Below are 20,213 nucleotides of genomic sequence, written 5' to 3' on the forward strand. Positions count from 1 at the left end.
ATTCAAGGAGTTGAAAAATCACAAAAGTCTAGGATCTTGATTTGTTCGTTAATCAGAAGGCTCTGATACCAATTGTTAGGTCCCAATGTGTTTGTAGAAGGGGGGTGAATACAAACAATACCGTTTAATCGAATTAAATGCGGAATAAAAAATGTGAAACAAAATTTAAGTTAAATAAGAATATTATTAAACTTGAAAGGTGTTACAACAACTGTATCGATTACAAGGAATTAATCTCAAATTAATTATCACAAATTTAGAATAAATTCGACATGAACTTTTTCTATTTTTGCAATAATTAGAATCAAATGCTAAACGCGATTTGAGATTAAGTTCTAGGGATTTTAATCCGCTAGATTGTTACACAAGAGCAAGATAAAGATTTCTAGTGGATTGGATTTAACTTTACAATCTAGAAATTTAATCTTGAAGTATGCAGATGAAAAGATGAAATATTTCTTCTTGTTTTTCTTTTCTGCTTTTTTTTCTTGACTTCTGTGTTCTGGATTATTGAGTTGCTGCTTCTCTGCTTCTTTTTAATCAACAACCGAATAGAATTGAATTGGCATGACAATCCTATAGCTGGCAAGACTTTCGGTAGGACAATGGATTGAACTAGCAAGACAATCTGAATGAACTAGCATGACAATCAGAATGAACTAGCAAGACAATCATCCTCCTAGTGTAACTTTCGGTGAGACTATTGAAAATGGCCTAGCATGACAATCAGTATGACAATCCTGATTGTCATGCTAGTTCATTTTCAATTGTCTTGCTGATTTAATGCAGATTTTAATCCAATTTAAATTCTGAAAATTCCTAAAATTAATTCAGAATTAATTAATCAATTAATTCAATTAATAAATAAATTATTCTTCGCAGATATAATTTATTTTCTTAATTAAATTAGATGACTTAATTAATTAATAGAGAATTAATTCTAGTCTTCAACAGCACCCATCCTTCTGCAGATCTTCTGAAAATCACTGAAAATTATGAATCAATTCCACCACTTCAATGTTGACACTCGATGTACTGTCTGGTTCATGAGTGACTAACTTCCGTGACGTTTCTTCATGTCTTGACTTTGACACTTTGATTTTCTTCAGATTAAATCCTTGTAATTAATGATACTCTGACGAGATCTCTGTCACTTGATTAAATCCACAATCTTGATTTATATCACTGAGGCATGATCAATTTCTTGAACTTCTTCCAGTGAATAAATTCCTCAAGTCTGTAGATGAACCTTGTTTCTGAATCCTTTGACAGATGTTACTCTGTGAGATCTCTTTGACGGTAGATCCACTATTTACTTATTACATTCTTATTTGAGTTGAGTTGAATCCTCGAATATACAAATAGGCTATGACATATGACTTACATATTTGAATATTCATTTGAGGACCTATGACTCCGATTATTTACTGAAATATATTCTTTATTTAATTAAAGAATAAGGTGTCGATAATCAAACTTATTTTTGATTATTCAAATAAAGATAGTACTTTCATATAAGTATATCTTTGGTTATTTAATACTCATTTCAAGTATAAGTTTTACAACTTCTACTTCAAGTTATTTATATAGAGATTATCCTTATGGGAATATTATTTAATAATATTCAGATATTTTCTAATATATTGGGACTGATTTATTTCATTAAATCAGCATTACTCCAAACATTCTTAAAAATGTTTTCGAGTCTTCAAAATGATTTTTAAAAGTTAGGGCGGATCCCAAAACTCATTTTTATATTTAAGATCCTCCTTTCGAAGGGGATTTAAATACTCGCTCAAAACCTGAGGGATCCGGCTCTGTGGTGTATTTTATATTCGCAACGAGGTTGATGTTTTGAGAAAACAGTTTGATTACTTGCCCAATGTTCGGGAAGTAAGCCCATCCAATTGAGTCGGCATAAGCGACAGGCCGGGGTACGGTCTATCATAGTGTAAGTGGCTGGGTGGGAGTTCATCAACGCGTAAGAGGCCGGGTGGCGGTCCAGCACAAGGTCTTAATACGGCAAGGGTGATGACCGGTGGGGGATTCATCCATCTACTAGTAGAAAAGGTTACTTATTGGTATCTTTGCCTGATCAGCAAGATATCGGGTTTATGCCAAAATTCTTTTCTTTCCAAATTCATTGGATATTACAACTCTGTTCATACTTTACATGACAGAGGTTTTCAGGAGATGTATGAGATATATATATATATATATATATATGGATATATATATATAGATATCGGGACTTAATGAAGTATCTCGTAACTTCATTTCATTCAATGATATTTCAAAGATTGAATCTATTCAGGTCTTATCTTGTAGTCTCATCTATGTGATGAACTTTTGAAACTGATGATACCTTGAACGGTGGTAGTTCAAGTAGTATCCGGAAAAGATATAAGTATATTGGAGTATCTTGTAACTTCATCTTTTCAACTTATATCTGGTTAATGATTATCTTATGCATGACAAAGATTTTCACAAAAACGTTGAGACAAGGTTAGATATATGAGATCACCTTGCAACGATATTTTTATACAGTTATAAACTGGAACTCTGTGTATATTATACATGTCAGAGGATTTCAAGGATTGTGAAAAGTATATAGGTATATATATACTGAATATTTTGCGACTTGGTCGCGTTAAGATATTAGCTTGGTTCATTTCTTCTTGACCAAGACTTTCATGAGTACTATGAGAATGCTCATATATAGTTAATCATTATACATATTATTTTGGTGGGCTTGTTGCTCACCCTTACTTTCTTCTTTCATCACACAACAACAGATAGAAAAGATGATCGGGACCAAGCTCCCAATTCGCGAGCGGATAGGAAACGTTCCGCAGTTTCCTATAGGCGCTGATGTCGATGTAGCTGGGGTAGGAACTACCAATAGGCTAGGCTTTCAACTTTTGATGTACCAGACTTATGTATCTTTATCAATTGTAATAATGGCAAAGAAATGTAAATCTATTCAGAAACCCTTTTAAGGTGTAATGGCATATAATTTTGGAATAAAATGACTCGTGTTATTTTTGGATATTCATCTCTGAGACTATAACTTGTGGTGTGTGTGTTTATTGTGGGGTCACAGTACAGAGTAGTTGATTGTTTATTAAGATTGGGTGTTATTAAGGGAAATGGAACTCGTGACAACCCGGATCCCCGACCCCGGATTTGGGGGTGTTACAAATTACGACGAATTGTTGTGTAAAAATTCTGTCGCAAATAGGCAAATTTCTTGTAGTTAAAGGTCACTCTTTCTAGAAAGGAGTCAAAGGTTGGTGTGCACATAAACCAAGTCTTCCGCTCGAGTTGGTAGTATCTTATTCCTTCTAACCGAATGAATAAAGAAATAAGTACTCCAATTTATTTCACAACAAGATGAAGAACAAGGCTGACCCAATAGCCTCAAAGCTATTTTTTGAATATTTGGAGCTGAAGCTCCATGAAAAAGCCACCACATCTTCGGATCCATGGCATAGTAACTAGTGGACAAGGCGTACGACTACTCGTAAAAGGTCGACAAGTCATTCATTATACATATATCTACTAGAGTTATTATGTAATATAACTAAACACAATACGAAACATGTCCAAGCATGTATAAAAGTTGGTGATTACGAAAATGAGGCAAAAAGTCATACATCTCAATAACATGTTCATCTCCTTCTCTTTATGTATTTTCATTGGTTGGCTTGGATGATGGTCCACCATGATCGTGGTTATCACGGCGTCAAATCAAACTTTGAGGCCCGCATAGAGTACCTTAAAGACATCGACTAATTGTCTTCGTAATAACCTTGCTTAAAAAAAAATTTAATTTTCATCTCCCTTATCGTTCTTCAATCATTATTCTAAACTTTTGCTCCTTTAGCATTAGCGTAGACATTTTTTTTGGTTTGGCGAGAAATCATGCATCACTATATAGTCATGAGAAATCATGCATCACTATATATAGAAGATATGGGTGGTTTCGTTATTTAATTTAGGATTTGGTTGGAATGGCTTGTCGTCAAATTCTTGGGTATGGAAGCTGCAGGATCTGTTGTGTTGTCATCTTGTTACCTTGGTCTCATAAAGAGAGGAGCATACCCATGGTGAGATGGTGTACTTAAATATTCTTTGTCCTGTGGATCTGGAAGCCTTGGCGCTATTATATCAACGTTTTTCGTGGGAATGGCAGAAAACTCTTGGAATTCCTTGAGAGTTCTTGAATTGGATTATTCATGCTGTTCTTAGATAGGACAAAGGCTCAATCTTACTCAGTTCTACATTGAGTATACATAAAATTTAAACTACAGATAAAAGAAATGTATAATATATATTTGAGAAATTAATATATAAAATCATACTAGGTCATTACTCCTTATAATTGTTATCTAAAGCTTAAAATACATCAAAAAAGATTTATTTCAAGACATTCTCTAGATCCTTTTTTTAGTTAGTAGTTTGAACAAGAGCCAAGCTTGTTCCATGTAAACAAAACCTGTATGTGCTTCTTTAGCTAGTTGACATGTGAAAAATATTTGAAACAGTAGTATAATGTGATTGAAAATTATTGTTACCAAAAAACTGTTTAATTAATAAAAGTGGATTGAAGATCGCAGTGAGATAAGTTCTCATTAAGGACTGCAGATCGCAACCTGGTAATATTGAGGCCAAATTAATATTAATTTACGTAATTGATTAACGGCCATGTTTATGGTAGTTTAAAACTTTTGTCCAGCTTGTTCAATAAAAGAATAAGAATGTACAATATGCTGTAAATGAACCTAATCATTGATTTGATTTTATAAAAGAGAATTTTAATAGTTCTTTTGCTGATTATATCATTGCTTTTTTTGTGATCATTGACCAACAAGCATACATTTTCCCACCACACTACCAAAATTGGTAGGGGAAATATCATTGTATTTCTGTCATAAAAAAAACTCTTTTTGATTAAATATTAAAGTAAATACATTGTAAATTTAATTTTGTATTGGTAATTGATCGCGCTTTAACATTTTTTTTTTCTGTTTTCTGCTGTTTTTTTATATTGATCCTGGACCCATGCACTGATCTATACCTTTTCATGGACTACCTCGTATATTCCATTTGTCTCATCATGTCATTTCTGTTTTTTATTTTTTCAGATAGTAATATGTAGCAATAGGTTAACTATGCAAGATGAGATCATTCAAGTGGTCATACACGACCTAATTCACGCATATGACAGAATGCCGCTCTGCAAACCTGGACTGGGCTAACTGTGCTCATCATGCATATAGCGAGGTATGCATGTCTCAACTTTGCGTTTCCGAGGTCATTTGGTTGGCCTGTTGTAGCTTCTTTCACACTGTATATTTCTCCTTGTTATAATCATCTGGAACAGATACGAGCTGGCCATCTCAGTGGTGATTGCCACTATAAAAGGGAATTTCTACGGGGTTTCATGTAGTTACGAGGGCACGAACAAGTAAGTTTTGCTTTCTTCAGAACATTGGGTCATTTTTTCTTAAAATAATTCAAGATAAATAAGAGAAAATCTGGAAATTAAACTTATAGTGCTCGATCTCTTGCCACCTATCAGGTGCTTCATAATCTAAAGTTGTTGAGTAGCAAAATTATGGTGTTGCTTGTGGCACAAACATTGTATTTTTGTTCATACGTATTTCATTGCTCAGAATTAGAGTGAATTGCAGATTGCACCCGTAACTTTGGCTAAAATTCAAAGTTATATACACTATATCATATATGGATTTTACCAATACTTTTTTATGTGTTACAAGCCAAAATGTTACCTAAAATGACTTAAATTAATCTAAAGCGACATATTTTTTTGATGTTACGGTAGAAGTGTTCGGTGTTACCTTAGATAAGTTTAAATATCTATGATAACATTAGTTAAGGTGTTGCTATTGATCCTGAAAATTGTGTTACAAGAATTTATAAATTAGTCGGGCAAATTATTTGGGTCAACTGAAGTCCAAAGTTTTGGGCGGCCAATATCCTAAAATTAACCCACTCAAACCCAAAACTTACTTTCTAAAAATAATTTACTCACAAAATAATCTCTCTACTGTCTCTCCTCAATGAACTACATCTCTCTCCAAAACACAATCTTTCTTTCGTACATACTCGTATATACACAAATATATCTCAAAACATATACACAAGTCACTAGATGGGATTCACACCTTCATACCATTTCAATTAGGAATACATGTCGCTATAGTTAGGGTTTAAATGATTTTAATTAGGTCTTCACATTATTTTTGCAGGTATAAACCAAGCATCTTGTATATGATTTAATTAGTTATTTACATGATCTTATTTTTTAGTTTCTTAAGCAATTTCAATTTAGGCTTCTCCTTAATTTTAAGTGTTGTTTTGTGCCTAAATTTTCAAGGACGTGTGTGTACTCTCCCGTGGAACTTTCTTTACTGGCCTCTCTTTCAAAATCCTCTTCAAATAAGGTCTGATTTTTGGGGCTTATATTGTAAATTACTATAAGGTGAAATTTTAGCATAAATGTGTGATTTGTGAATTTTTATATTAATTTATGTGGTTATTGTGTTCACTGATCTATGTTAGTATCTTGCTCACTCGAGATTTAAAATTTAGATGAGGACAAGATTTAAGTGTTTTAATTAACTATTTTGGGTGTGTGATAATATTGACTTGAGTTTTGTACATGGTCAAGACAAATTAAGAAGAATGTCTCACAAGAAGTTTGAGCATCCTAGGCACGGTTCTCTTGGATTTCTTCCCAGAAAGATGGCTTCTCTCCATAGACGAAAATGTATGAATTATTTTGTATATTAGTTAATCTTTTATTTTTGTGAGTCTAGTTCTTTATTAGTAATTGTAAGCAGAGCTTCACCAGGTACTAATTCAATACTCACACATATTGATGAAGTTCTTGAATATATTGTGTTGAAGAAATTGTTGTTTATATTTGCCGAAATAAAGTTAGGACTTGACGATATAAATGTTGTCTCCCTTAGTAATAACCAGATAATTTGGATAAATTAATTATTAGAGATTCTGCAGAATAATTTTTTAATTCTTGTCTTTGGCAAATAGTATCATCCGTTGATTCCTCTAGACAGACCCCTTAGCACCGCCTAACAAACATTATATGGAGTCATCACAAAAGAACATTTAGAATAAAAGAATCCTGTAATATGCCCTTACTATGTCTTCATTGATAGTTTTTGACTTTTCCTTTGAATTCTTCATACTTTTATTTTTTGTAGCGTGGTTCTAGTGAACTTGAAGCTGAGCCAATCGAGATTAATGCAAACAGTATTAAATTGCAGCGTGGTTCTAGTGAACTTGTAGAATTTTAGCTTGTGTTTCATAAGGTATAATTTGTTCCCTTCTCTTGCTCAATTTGTTTTTTATTTTCTTTTTCTACCTTATTTTTTCAATTTCCTGTAAAAACTATAAATATCTTTTAATTATATGTGAATTTCTCTGTTGTTTTATCCATGATTGTCATAAATTGGTTCCCGCATACCAAACATGGGGGTGGGGGACTTAGGACGCAATAGGCTTTCTTAGTAAGGTAGAAAGAACATACTTTATCATTCCAGTAAAATTATGGAAAAAGGAAGAATGTAAATAGTTGGTCATGCACCATGCTGCACTATTAAGGTGCTATACGTGCATTCTTAGGTATGCATCCTAATTTTTTTCATGCACATAGTAACATAATGGTATATTTTTTACAGGTTTTATCAATCACATTTACATTCTTTTTGTTAGGCATACCAAAAAATCATATACGAGGATGCTTAGTATTTAATATTGGTCCTATTGTATAATGTAGAATAACTTAATCGAGTGGAAGTCAATAGAAATATCAGAAATAAACTAATTGCTTGGCATTAAGATGTGATTTTACCCAGAAAAATATGCACTTCCTATGTCAAACTATTGGTGATATTTTAGCAAACAATATTTTCTTTAATATTCTGTTTTTTAAATCAGACCTTAATATGTGTTTTAGTTTTTTTTGTGACATGGGGTTTTTAATTGAAAAAAATACACTTGAATATATATTTGTACTTCTGAGGTTGATTTTGTTCATTAGGGTCTTTTAGTAGAAAAAATATGCAATTAATCCATAGCACTTGCTGATAAAAGTTTGAGGTTCATTCCAATATCTAGGTTTTGTTATATAGTAGTAAGCTTCTGCTTGGTATTTGTATGGAGTAGGAGTTGTGTGACTTTGATAAGCTTGCAAGAGTTTTGTTTACTAACATTATTTTGTAGAGATGAAATGGAAGTTACTGTTTAAAAGAAAAATATATGAAAACCTTAAACCCATGACCTATGTTCATATTTACATGATTTTTGTGGATTATGTTACCCATATTTTGAAATACATTAATTTTTTTATATACATAAGAGAGGAAGTTAAGATTTGAATCCATTAACTTTGTCCGTGGAAAAGAGAGAGTAATAATACTTTCTATATCTGTATGAGAGTAGTCAGATCCGTTGGGAGTCCAACAAGTAAGAAACATGATTTTTCTTAGCGACTCCTTAGATTGCATTGCCTTGTATTTTGTTCTATTTAATAACTTGTTAGAGAAGGCAGCCGGTGTTGAAGATGAGAGAACTCTAGCTTGAGAAACGGATGGAAGGTTACAATATGAGTTGGGTTTATCTGTGATTTTGAAGTAAGAAGAGTTTAAAATGTAGCTCAAGATTTGTTTCTGGGATGTATGCTTATACATTCATCAACTCATATACACATAACAGGGGAAATGAGCAACATTATGGCAACACTGAGTACATGGTTTTCCTAGATTCTACTGATTCTGTAAAGCTACTTGTCACTGAATTTCCTCGCGACTCAGAGAATCAAGATTTAAAAAATGATGCAGACATCACATTTAAAGGTCCAATATCTACTTTTTAATTAAAGGTCCAATATTTACATCTAGTAATAAGTGTTTGTTTCATTAATTAATAAAGAGTTGACAAGTCTTGCACTCTTTTAGACATGGACACGGATTTATTGCTAGCTAGACATGATGACTATCATACTTTACTGAGTTTTGTTCGTTTCCTTTTTAATTTCTATTATAAAGGTTATTATTTAATTTGTCTGAAAAATAGGCTTCCAAATTTTGTTTACTTCATGAAAGTGATCAGTTGAAGGTTATTGTATTGTAAGCTGCCAACATAACATATACGTATCATTTGAGCTTCTGTAATATCAAAATCTTCTGAAGTCTAGTTATACAATCACTATAAGATTTGATATCTAGTTTGAGGCTTATGTGTTGCAGCTATATATGTTTTTGCATATTTCTAAAAATGCTGCATATGGTGGCTGATTTTAAGCTCTGTATCTTGTAATTATAATAATTTTAAATAGTGATAATTATGTTATTTGCGACTTCATGTTATCCTTACATCCTCATTATTGATGCTCACATTTTCCTTTACGTATCTTTCTATTCTGAGAACTCATGACAAACTTTGTGATAGTGGATTTATACGTAAATGCATATAATATATATAAACTCTTATAAACTTTGTGATATTGGTTTTGTGGTCATCTCTCCCTCTCTGTGTGTCACAGTCAAGTATAGCATTTTAAGTTTTTTTTCTAAATAACTTGTAATTTGAGCAGTATACTGGATGTCTGTTCCTTTACCTTATTTTTAAGATCTAGAAAATTTGGTTGATAACTATATGTAAAGGAAAAGTAATAACCAGAAAAAGTAATATTCTAGAATTTTACAATCTAAAGAAAATACCATGTTGTACAGTTTGAGCTGCAGATGTTGCGTTCTCATATGTGAGCTATAGAATAAAATATCAAGTAAGGAGTCTTAAGGACAGAATCGCAGGGATGAAAGCTGACCTCAAATCAATTGAGCCCCTCACAGTGGAGATGCAGAAAGCATAAGCGGAAGCACATGAATTGTTTGTGGCAAGGCAGGAACAAGTTGGAAGATAAATTTGATGTTAGAACCTGAGATTATTTTTGTTTAATTAGAAATGTGGTCAAAAGTTGTGGTTTTTGGATGAATTTGCAAACTTTATTTATTTTAGTTAACTTAAAACTTTGTATTGTTGTGTTGTATTTGAATTTTTAAGTTAATATATATTTAAATTTTTAGTGTTACAAGTGTAATTAGTAGATATTTTTATGTTGGTAAAAACATGAAAAAATATTACAATAAATACAGAAATGTTAAAAAATAAATGTTACAATATGATATAAAGATGTTACCAAAAGATTGAACTGTTTTATCTTCCGATGTTACAATAGCAAATATGATATTGCGAAAGAGTTTATTGCAACATATTTTTTGATGTTATTAGATCTTTATGGGTGTTACAATAGAATTATGGTTACACCTGCTTTTTGTAATCATAGATATTGAAAGTGTAACCATAGGGGGTCTATTGTTATATTTTCAGCTATGTTACCAAAGGTTCAAAATCTGTTACCATAGACCCCTATTGTAGCACAAGCAAATCCCACACCATGAAATTTTCAAAAAGTGTAACCATAGCCCAGTTTTTTGCTTTAGGTAACATTTGGTGGCCAGTTTTACACTTTTTTTTGGGTGTTGCTAGAGGCCATAAATGGTGTAGTGATACTTGTTTTTAGAAATTGCAAGTTGCATCCCTTAATTTGAAAACCCGTTTTACATTACACCCCTTTCGTCATTTTCCGTGAAATTGACTATTAACGTTAGTCAGCAGGGGTATTTTAGTACTTGCACAGCTGAAATATAGTTACATCCAATTTGACTCTCATTTAGCCGGCATTTTTACCCTCAATTACTTATAGTATGAAACCCTAATTACCTGTTATCGAAATTGGCATCAATTAAAAGCGTAAAATGAGGGGAATAGTAAGATTTGTGGACGATGAAGCTCCCGATTACAGTGTAGTACCTGAAGGTGAAGTAATTGAAGATGAAGGTTAGTAGTTCGAACTTAAATTTTGCACAATATGTGTATATATATGTTTCGACAATTCGTTTTATGCATGTATTGTGTGTTTAATTCTATTATGGATGCTATACTTTGCTTTGAAGAAGGTTTTTGCTATTGTTGGTGGTCCCTTTATGTTGTAGTAAATGTAAACATGAGTTCGATTAAATAATGTAGTGGCCCTTTACATTTTTATTGCTTTAAAATTGTTTACTGTAGTCACATATATGGTGGGTCATTTGCATGTTATTGTATTTTACTCCATTCTGGAGTTTAGTAATTGAATTATTTTTTATTTTAGTTGTCTCTGTTTTCTTTACCATCAAAGTAAATTATGATGGAGAATTTACTGAGCATTTTAAGGATTACTATGGTGGTAAAATAGCGTACTTCGACTATTGTAATAGCAAGAAATTTAAAATGTGTGACTTGGATGCATTGTTTGGAGCTTTGGGGGTTAGAAATAGGTACCTACAATACCTGGTTATTGCTTCCAGACCATTTGTTAGAGTTAGGAGCACTACGGCCAGTTATAAATGATAATGATGTGGATATCTTTACGGATCTTATTGAAGTTGGATATTGTAATTATGTTACATTGTATACTACAATAGCCACAACAGAACCAATGAGAGATAGTGATGGTTTTGAGGACTATGATTTCTCCTTTACTCAATTTGAGTTGGATGAAAGGGAACAAAGAGTATCTGAAATGATAGAGGAGATTTAAGAGATTTTATGTTTGTTTGGGTCCTTTGAAAGAAGTCTTTATGGATGGATGTAGACCACTGAAAGGTCTGGACGGATGCCATTTAAAGGGGCCATTTGGAGGTATCTTGCTCACAGCAGTAGCCACATATCCCACTGATTGGATGTATCCTGCGGCATGGGCCCAGGTTGAAGCTGAAAATAATGATTCCTGGAGCTGGTTCCTCTCTTTACTAAAAGATGACTTGAGGGTGGTCAATGATGGTGGTTACACCTTCATTAGTGACAGACAGAAGGTAGATATATACATTCATATCAACTTTTAAAATTCTTTATTTCTGGTATTTATATTTGTAACTGTCACCTTTTAATGATATGTCCAATTTTATAGGGCCTTGTTAATGCTCTTGAGGCACACTTTTTCTCAGCAAAAAAAAAATTTTGTGTAATGCATTTGTTTAGGAATCTAGCTGGGCTGTACAAAGGAGTTGGTGTAAGGACTCAACTGTGGGCTGCTGCCAAGGCAACAAATGAGTACTTCTTTAAAATGCATATGGGATTGCTTAAAAATGTACATTGACATCTTTAATTTACATATTTCATCAATGCTAGGTATACATAAAAATGCATAAAGGACTAACACAATTCACGGCAGATGCATTCAAAGGCATATGAGTGGTTGGCAAAAAGACTTAGATCTCAATGGAGTAGATCAGGGTTTAGGATAATTTGCAAATCTGATATGTTTGTTAACAATAGTTGTGAGGTATTTAATAATGCCATTAATAAGTACAGAGAAATGGGAATTGTAAGCATGTTCAAGGGTCTCCACCTGACATGTATGGAAAGAATTCAAAGGAGGAAAACAAAACTAGAAAGGAGAAATACTGACTTTTGCACAAAGCCACTTAAAAAACTGCACAAGTAAGTTTATAAATTTTTAATGTGATTTATGCATACCTTATGACTTTACTGAGTTTTTAATGTGCCATGCTTATTTATTTAGGGCTATGGAGAAGGCTGCAAATGCCAGACCTGTATGGAATGGAGGAGATAAATATCATGTTACAATGTCTGCAGGGGGCACGAAATTGTTGTAAACCTAGATAAAAGAACTTGTGCATGCCGAAAGTGGCAATTGACTGGAATTTCATGCTTTCACGCATGTGCCTGCATTTTCTTCAAGAAGAAAAGTCCAGTAGACTACATGCATGAATGTCATAGGAGGGAAAATTGTCTTAAAGTTTATATTCATATTCTAGACCCAATTAATGGAGAAGCATACTGGGATGAGACTGAAGCAGAACCACCACTACCTCCACTAAGGAGAAAAGCCCCTGGCAGATCAAAGAAAAACAGAGATAAAACTAAAGATGTGGTGGTTGAATAAAAAAAGAGTGATCCTATAAGGTTGAAGAGGAAAGGGACATCAGTTCAGTGTTCATACTGTTCAGAATGGGGCCATAATACAAGGTCTTGCAAGACCAGGGTATGTCACTTCTGTTGTATACTTCCTTTTTGTTTAAGAATGAAAATTTATATATCTTTATTTTACAGAAAATTGACATGTCAACAAAAGAGGAAGAAGAAGGATATGTGGACAATAATGTGACTCGGCCTGATGGTGACAAAATAAATTCAAAAAACAACTACATTGGCATGTAATCATTATAAGACTGAGAGACATACAGCTAAGTCCTGTAAGGCTAAGGTATATTTTTACATAAGTCCTACTACTACTTTACATGAGGCCTCAAAATTTAACATAATAATATTCCGCAGAAGGATGAGACTGAACAAAAGAAGAAAGAAGCAAAACAGACTGCACTAAGGAATGAAGAAGGAAAGAAGAAGAATGAATCAAAATCAAAAGATGTGAAAGGAAAAGGAAAAGCAACAAGTGACTTGGATGAAGCCGCAAATGGTAAGAATGTGAGGAAAATTGGTGGAATTAGAATTCAGGAGCCAAGTGCTACACATGGAGGAACCTTAAGACCATTTCAACCACCAGGTCAAAAACAAAAGGGGCCTTTAGACATTGAGGCTGAATTATATGTTGGGAAGCATGGAAAAAAATTTACATCTTTAAGGAAATTGGAAGCTACAAAGGTTAAAAAACAGCAGCAAGTGGGGAAGAAGACTTGGTGTCCTTAGATGTTAAATTTATCTTTTATCAAGTAATGTTGTTGGTCAGTCAATGGTTAGCTTTTCGTAACAACAAAGTAGGTTTTGCATTTCACTATGTAATGAGGTGAAACAACTACGCTTTGAACCAATTTATCTATGTGTTTGAACCATGACTTTTTTTTAATGTTGGTTAATCTATCTTTTGTTTGAACCATGACATTGTTTAGTGTTCTTATTTTCTGCATTTGATAGTGATCAATTCACAACACAGAAACTAGAATATTCAATATTATTCCGTGAAATTATTCATAACAGAAATTACACATTCATACTTCATTGCTCTTATACAATACACAATTCATAACAGAAACTACACATTCATACTTCCAATAATCATTCATAACAGAAAAACTTAATACTTGCACAATTCGAATATTAAACATTAAATTTCTGATACTTCATTGCTCTTACACAATACATAAAATCCAAGTTAACCCAAGTCACAATGAGCAAGGACAAAGCTCTGCCACAGTGACATCTAGATCTTCGACTATTTACCTCCATTTCCGAATACACCTCAGCTTGTTGCGAAATCTCCATTTGCTGCGATAACTCCATATTCATAGCTTCTAAAGCATTAATTCGTTTAAGCAGTCCCGGAATAATAGATTGATCACGATTACATAGTGGTGGTTCCACCCACTTGAAAAAATTACACTTGTAATCCACACAACTGATGAATCGACGACCAGGATTTGCATTCGTCCAATCTGTTCTTTCCGCCACCCATTTCGATAGACGACAATTACACCTCTCTACCATGATTACTCAAGAAAAAGTGTGTGACTTGGATGAATAAGACAATTGTTGGGTATATACTGATTAAACATGAGCACAATATATACACACAGAGTTTTTACCGTTCAAAAATAAAATGCCAACTTTACCCTTCAACACATTAACGTTAACGGTCAATTTTGACGGAAGGGATGCAATGTGAAATGGGTTTCAAAATTAGGGGGTGCATTATGCAATTTATGAAAACAGGTATATAATTTTGAATTTCAGCTAAAGTAAAGAGTGCAATCTGCAATTCATTCCTTAGAATTATTATAAACACTTATCAGAAATTACTAATGTCACTCGATTCAGAGGCGTTTAAAAACATAAATTTTGTAACACGAATAAGTGGATAGTTAAATTTGTGTAGCGGGATAAAAGTGTCATCCAGAACTTATTAGCACCCAGTCTTCTCATTATCTCGGGCTTCATGCACTTGTGTTTTTAAATATGTGCAGTAACACATCTAGATATTGCAGTAAGTCTTTCTCTAAAATATTGATATCTCATAAAGAAGGTGGAGTTTTATTAATTCTTCCGACTTTGTGAGTGAATTTGATACTAAAAATTTAGTAACTGGGGCCACTTCGGTCAGCGGCTCCAGAGGTGGCAAGCTATTAGATCTTCATTTGCCCTTCTTTAGGAAAGAAGGGATTAGCACGAAAAATTTATGCATAATTATGACTTATATAGTGATTACTCATTATGAGATTTTGGTTTATTTTACTTGTCGTCCATTTCAGCTCTAAAAATTTCTTATCCATGTTTCACATCTTTATAGCTGAAATAAAAAACAATGCTGATCATGCGTTGTACCTTGTATGCTGTCTGTCAACTTCCTTCTAGATCTAGTTCTGCAAGATTACAGTTATAGTCATTTGCCGCATTTAATTACCTCTTCATCTTCCCTATACAAACTCTTATATGGTTTCTATGATTCTTGTAGGAGTGTGTAAAAAGAAGAGTCATGAAGTCGTTGGTCAGTAACCCAAACTGCCCGGAGGCAGCTGCTAAGGATGCCATGGAAGCTGTTTGGGATACATGTTACAACAACACACAACCATTTGACAGATAGAAACTATACTATCAGATCACTGTTTTATGCTTTAAGAATTGCTTTTCATTAACTGAAATCTTAGGGTCTATAGCTGCAGATGACGATCCCTTACCTGCAGTAGAGGGCCTCTGAATTTCTGGGGACGCATTTCCAGGACGAGATCTTCTAGCCGGTGGATACTATATTAATGGAACTGCAAGTTGTAATTTTGAGATGCTTGTAGTTATTAGTTACTTATTCATCCCTTTTTTAATTGTTTTCCAAAACTTACACTGGGTACGCCATCTAGAAGATGGATCTATTAATTATATTGAAGGTACAGTCTGTCTTTTAGTTGTCTTGTTTTCTTTATTAACATTTTTGTCTTACAAAGTTTCTAATTGCAGGGGCAAAACAACCAAATTACCTAGTTAAGGCAGATGATGTGCATACCTATCTTGCAGTTGAAGTCCAGCCCATCTCATGAACAATAAGAATCGGAAGGTACTAGGATACAATTTTTACTGAAATTGGAAAACAATTTGATTTTAAAATGGTTTTATGCACCATTTCTTGTTTTTAGGTATAAAATTTGAAACCCTAATATCGATTATCATTTGACCCGTGTACAAAAAAAATGATAGGTTTTTTCGTTTCTGAAAATTACAGCCAAATTAGCAGAAAATACATTTGCTAATAGAATAACATGGGTTCAAATTATCACTATCGCCAGACGTGTATAGAATTTATATAACTACATCTGTCTCCTTATCTTTATTTTAGAGAAGTCAAAAATTTAAAATAATAAAATTATTGAAAGAAATTAAAAAAAGTTACATATCATTTAGACAACCATTGTTGGCATGTTGTGGTAGTTAAGATGTACGAATATAAGGAAAAAAATAAGGAAGTTTTGGCATACACACCGGAATGCCATGTTTTTTAGATGTACTACTGTTGCCACAAATCGACTACATTCCTGTCAATCGAAAATATTTCCGATTGTGTGAAGGGGCTCGTCTATAGTTATTTAAGATATCATGTTCATTTTCCAATCTACAGGGTGAACTCGTTAAGGTCTTTGCCGATGAGCACATAAAGATTACATGTGGTAAGCCAACATCTGATATTTATAGTCTAATACAGTTACACATAGTCTGGGACTGCGTGATTGTTAATAATCTTGCTAACTTTTATTGTAGTCGATTTATATAATTTGAATACTGTATCAGTTTGCTATAAGCCAAAATGCCTGAAGATTTGTAGTAGGTCTAGTACTAAAAGGTCCTATTATCTATTCACTGTTAGTATGGCTTTTACTTGAACAAATTCCCAAAAATCTTGTTGAAATTGGTAGGTTTCTCTTGTAGATAGCATATATTTGTAAATCCGCTAATATCTGGTAGGATTATTTCCGCCTCTTGCAAAGATGACACTATTCTAAGGTCCCTGGAGTTGGGAGACCTCATACCAGACAAGACACCCACCTGTTTACCTTATTAACGCAGGTCATGTTGTTCATTTCCTAGGCAGTTTTTCACTGACAAAATGACACGCAGTCACCAATATTTGTAAAATATCCTTATATATGGGTCTTGTTTCCATTCTTGCTTTTGTGCTAATAGTGCTTGTTCCGCAGTTATAATGTATGCATCAATATACTAGTAATATACTGACAGCCAAGTCACTCAATTTGGTTGGTGCTAATAGAACTAATTGATATATTGTAATATTTTAATCGCTTCTTCGTGTGTTTTTCACGGTCCTAGACTGTCTGGGAACTTCACTATAACATTATATGAACTTGTACATTAAATTTCAGTTTTCATCTCATTCTGTTTCTGTACAGATTAAATTAGGATGCTTGTTCATTTTTGCAGATCCTAGAATGTAAAACATCATAAGGAGGAACTTACATGATGGCCAAGCTTCCTTTAAGATATCTCAATCCGTAAGACAAATATCATCTCTGATAATCTTTATTGCAGCTTGATCGTCATTATTATCAAATTTCGACAGGAACTTTATTGTAAGATATAATCAAACATTAATTTGACTAACATGTGGGTTATCTTGATATGTGGGAACCAGCTACATTGGTTGTCAAGAAAGAGGGATTCAGTATTAAGGGTTCTGGAAGCAACAGTAATTTGTTGATGGAGAAATTTTCGCCAGCCCCTACTGTATGATATTTTTATCCTTAAATTCTAACACATTGAGTTCACTGGGCATGACATATAACGTAAATGGTAGGGCATCGTATTATAATTTTAATCAACATTAGCTATAACGGATATTCTTCTCTTCTTCGAATGGGATTTTTATTTTATCTATGTCAGACTTGTTCTCTAGACGGTATTGAAATGCAATAACAGTGGATATTGCAGACTATGCATTTAATTTCAAGGTTCCGAATAGTCTTTTCAAATATATCAATTGCAACGATACCAAAACCATATCAATCAATGTTTTATACATCTCTCAGTAAACTCTCTTGTAATATAATTTTTTAAGGTTGATGTTTGTTTTTCACTAGATATTTAAATATATAATGTCTTGAAGCATATTTCACAAATCTTCTCTTTATTGTTTCTTTTCTATTCCAGGTTATTGTTCCATCTGAACATCCTACATAATTCTCAGTAATTGGTTCAGGTGGTGTTGAAAACTTTCTGCGGGCAAAAAATGACCCAGAGGATATTGTCGGGTCAGTTATAGTAGTCACATAAGCCATATACAACTTTAGTGATGATTTACACTTTCGTGTTATGCCATTTGTGCACACAAATAGAACTTTGCATGAAAGCATGCAGTAGAGATTGACATACAACACATAAACACCTGATTCAATGTTATCATATCAAAAGATAGAAATCCTTTCAAGAGGAAGCCTGGAGAATCACTTATAAATTTATTTTTGGCAGAGTGCCTGATTGTACATTGTGAATTTTTACTTATGAAGCAATAAAGGCAAAAATGTTCTTCTGTGCATTCTTATTAACCTTAAATCCATCTGTTCTCTGCAGTGCACGAGACATGATTGTTCTAACACCGAGACTATTTATTGTACGGGTAAGTATTTGTTGCAACTTGACTGAGTGTGTTTGGAAGTTTTTATTCTATTTCTCGCGCAATCTTTTGCTCTCTATTTCTATTAAATTTATTATTCTGAATTTGATTGGGCCGACGTTCTTTCAGGCTAGTAACAAAAAGAAAGGAAAAAGGAAAGCTCTTTTCTTTAACAAGTAAGACCCTTCACCGTGCAGGAAAACAGTTGTAGAGTGCAGAGTAATTTGATCAGAGATCTATATCTTCTTTCAGCTACTTTACAACAAAAAAAAAAAAGAAAAAAAGAAAAATCATTTCGATTTTTGAGTAGGGGCAATTAAATCTTTGTTCACATCATATTAACAGTTTAAAGCATCAATGGAAGAAGTTATATGGCAAGTTTTGGTAGAGAAATATACAGAATTTGCTTCTGAACTTGAGTGAAGTCTTAAAAAATCTACCTATTTTTCGAGTTATGTCGGGAAATGCATCTTGTTTCAAGTTAGAGTATCGGGAAATGCATCTGTGTAAAACTTGGTACAAGTGCTCTAGCGGTTTGGCACCCTCGTGGCCCTTACTCAGCACAACTTCAACATGTGAACACCGAGTTGGCCCCTAGACAAGTGAAATCCTCGCACCATATGTTCGGGAAAGGATCCCCTGAATATTGGGTAGCTGTTGTTAAACCAGGTCGAATACTTTATGAAATGGGTGGAGTAACAGAAAAATATAGCCAGAAGGGCGATTTCAATAGCATCGTCCAAAATGCCTATACGAACTCACCCAAAAGGATGCAACCAAGAGTTACTACAAAAAAACCATCTGCTCAAAAGAACTAGCATGTAGTGTACTCATAACACCGTTCTGTGGACTATACAACAAAATGTAAATGCTCTGAAAAACCAATATCAGTTGTAGTTGCTTTCTAAAATGGCAAAATTTGCTTACAAAATTCTAGTAGTTACGACATTACAATATTAGACAACTAGCAACCGATGACTATTACAAAGTATTAGAATTTTAATATACAAGTTGCTTGTATCAGTTAAATCAGACTAGCAACTGAATGAGAAACTACATGAATCCCTTACTCTCTGATGCTTCTTTGAGTTTCATCCCCAGTGCATATGCCATAGGAGGCGGAACTGCATTACCAATTTGTCGGTGCTTTTGTAGACCATAAAACTGATTTGCTACATCTTTGAGTGTCAGTGATAAAGCCTTAATCTCCGATGCTTCTTTGAGTTTCATCCCCAGTGCATATGCCATAGGAGGCGGAACTGCATTACCAATTTGTCGGTGCTTGTGTAAAATGTTACCATAAACTGAATTTGCTACATCTTTGAGTGTCGTTGATAAAGCTGTGTGGCTGCGGCTTTGTGGTATGCAACTTGTGGATTGAATGTCAAAGCAATGCTGAAGAGATTAACTCAAAATGATACAAAGGTCCTTTAGACCAGTGTACATAAGATAAAAGGCATCTAGCTTA

The 20,213-nt window shown here is 33.5% G+C and overlaps 1 long non-coding RNA gene across 2 annotated transcripts; it reads left to right on the top strand.

Annotated features, from left to right (window-relative positions):
- Positions 1 to 15,389: 15,389 nt before the first annotated feature.
- Positions 15,390 to 19,665, top strand: LOC141721021 (uncharacterized). 2 transcript variants are annotated; one of them, XR_012574637.1, is made up of 10 exons: positions 15,390 to 15,507; positions 15,587 to 16,013; positions 16,084 to 16,180; positions 16,739 to 16,787; positions 17,557 to 17,627; positions 17,768 to 17,859; positions 18,283 to 18,383; positions 18,703 to 18,748; positions 18,875 to 18,921; positions 19,091 to 19,665. It is a non-coding gene; the product is annotated as an uncharacterized LOC141721021 (long non-coding RNA). The 2 variants fall into 2 exon arrangements; XR_012574636.1 differs by having other exon boundaries at positions 18,875 to 19,665.
- The last annotated feature ends 548 nt before the right edge of the window (positions 19,666 to 20,213 follow it).

The sequence above is a fragment of the Apium graveolens genome, chromosome 1, assembly GCF_009905375.1.
Source record: "Apium graveolens cultivar Ventura chromosome 1, ASM990537v1, whole genome shotgun sequence".
Lineage (NCBI taxonomy): Eukaryota > Viridiplantae > Streptophyta > Magnoliopsida > Apiales > Apiaceae > Apium > Apium graveolens.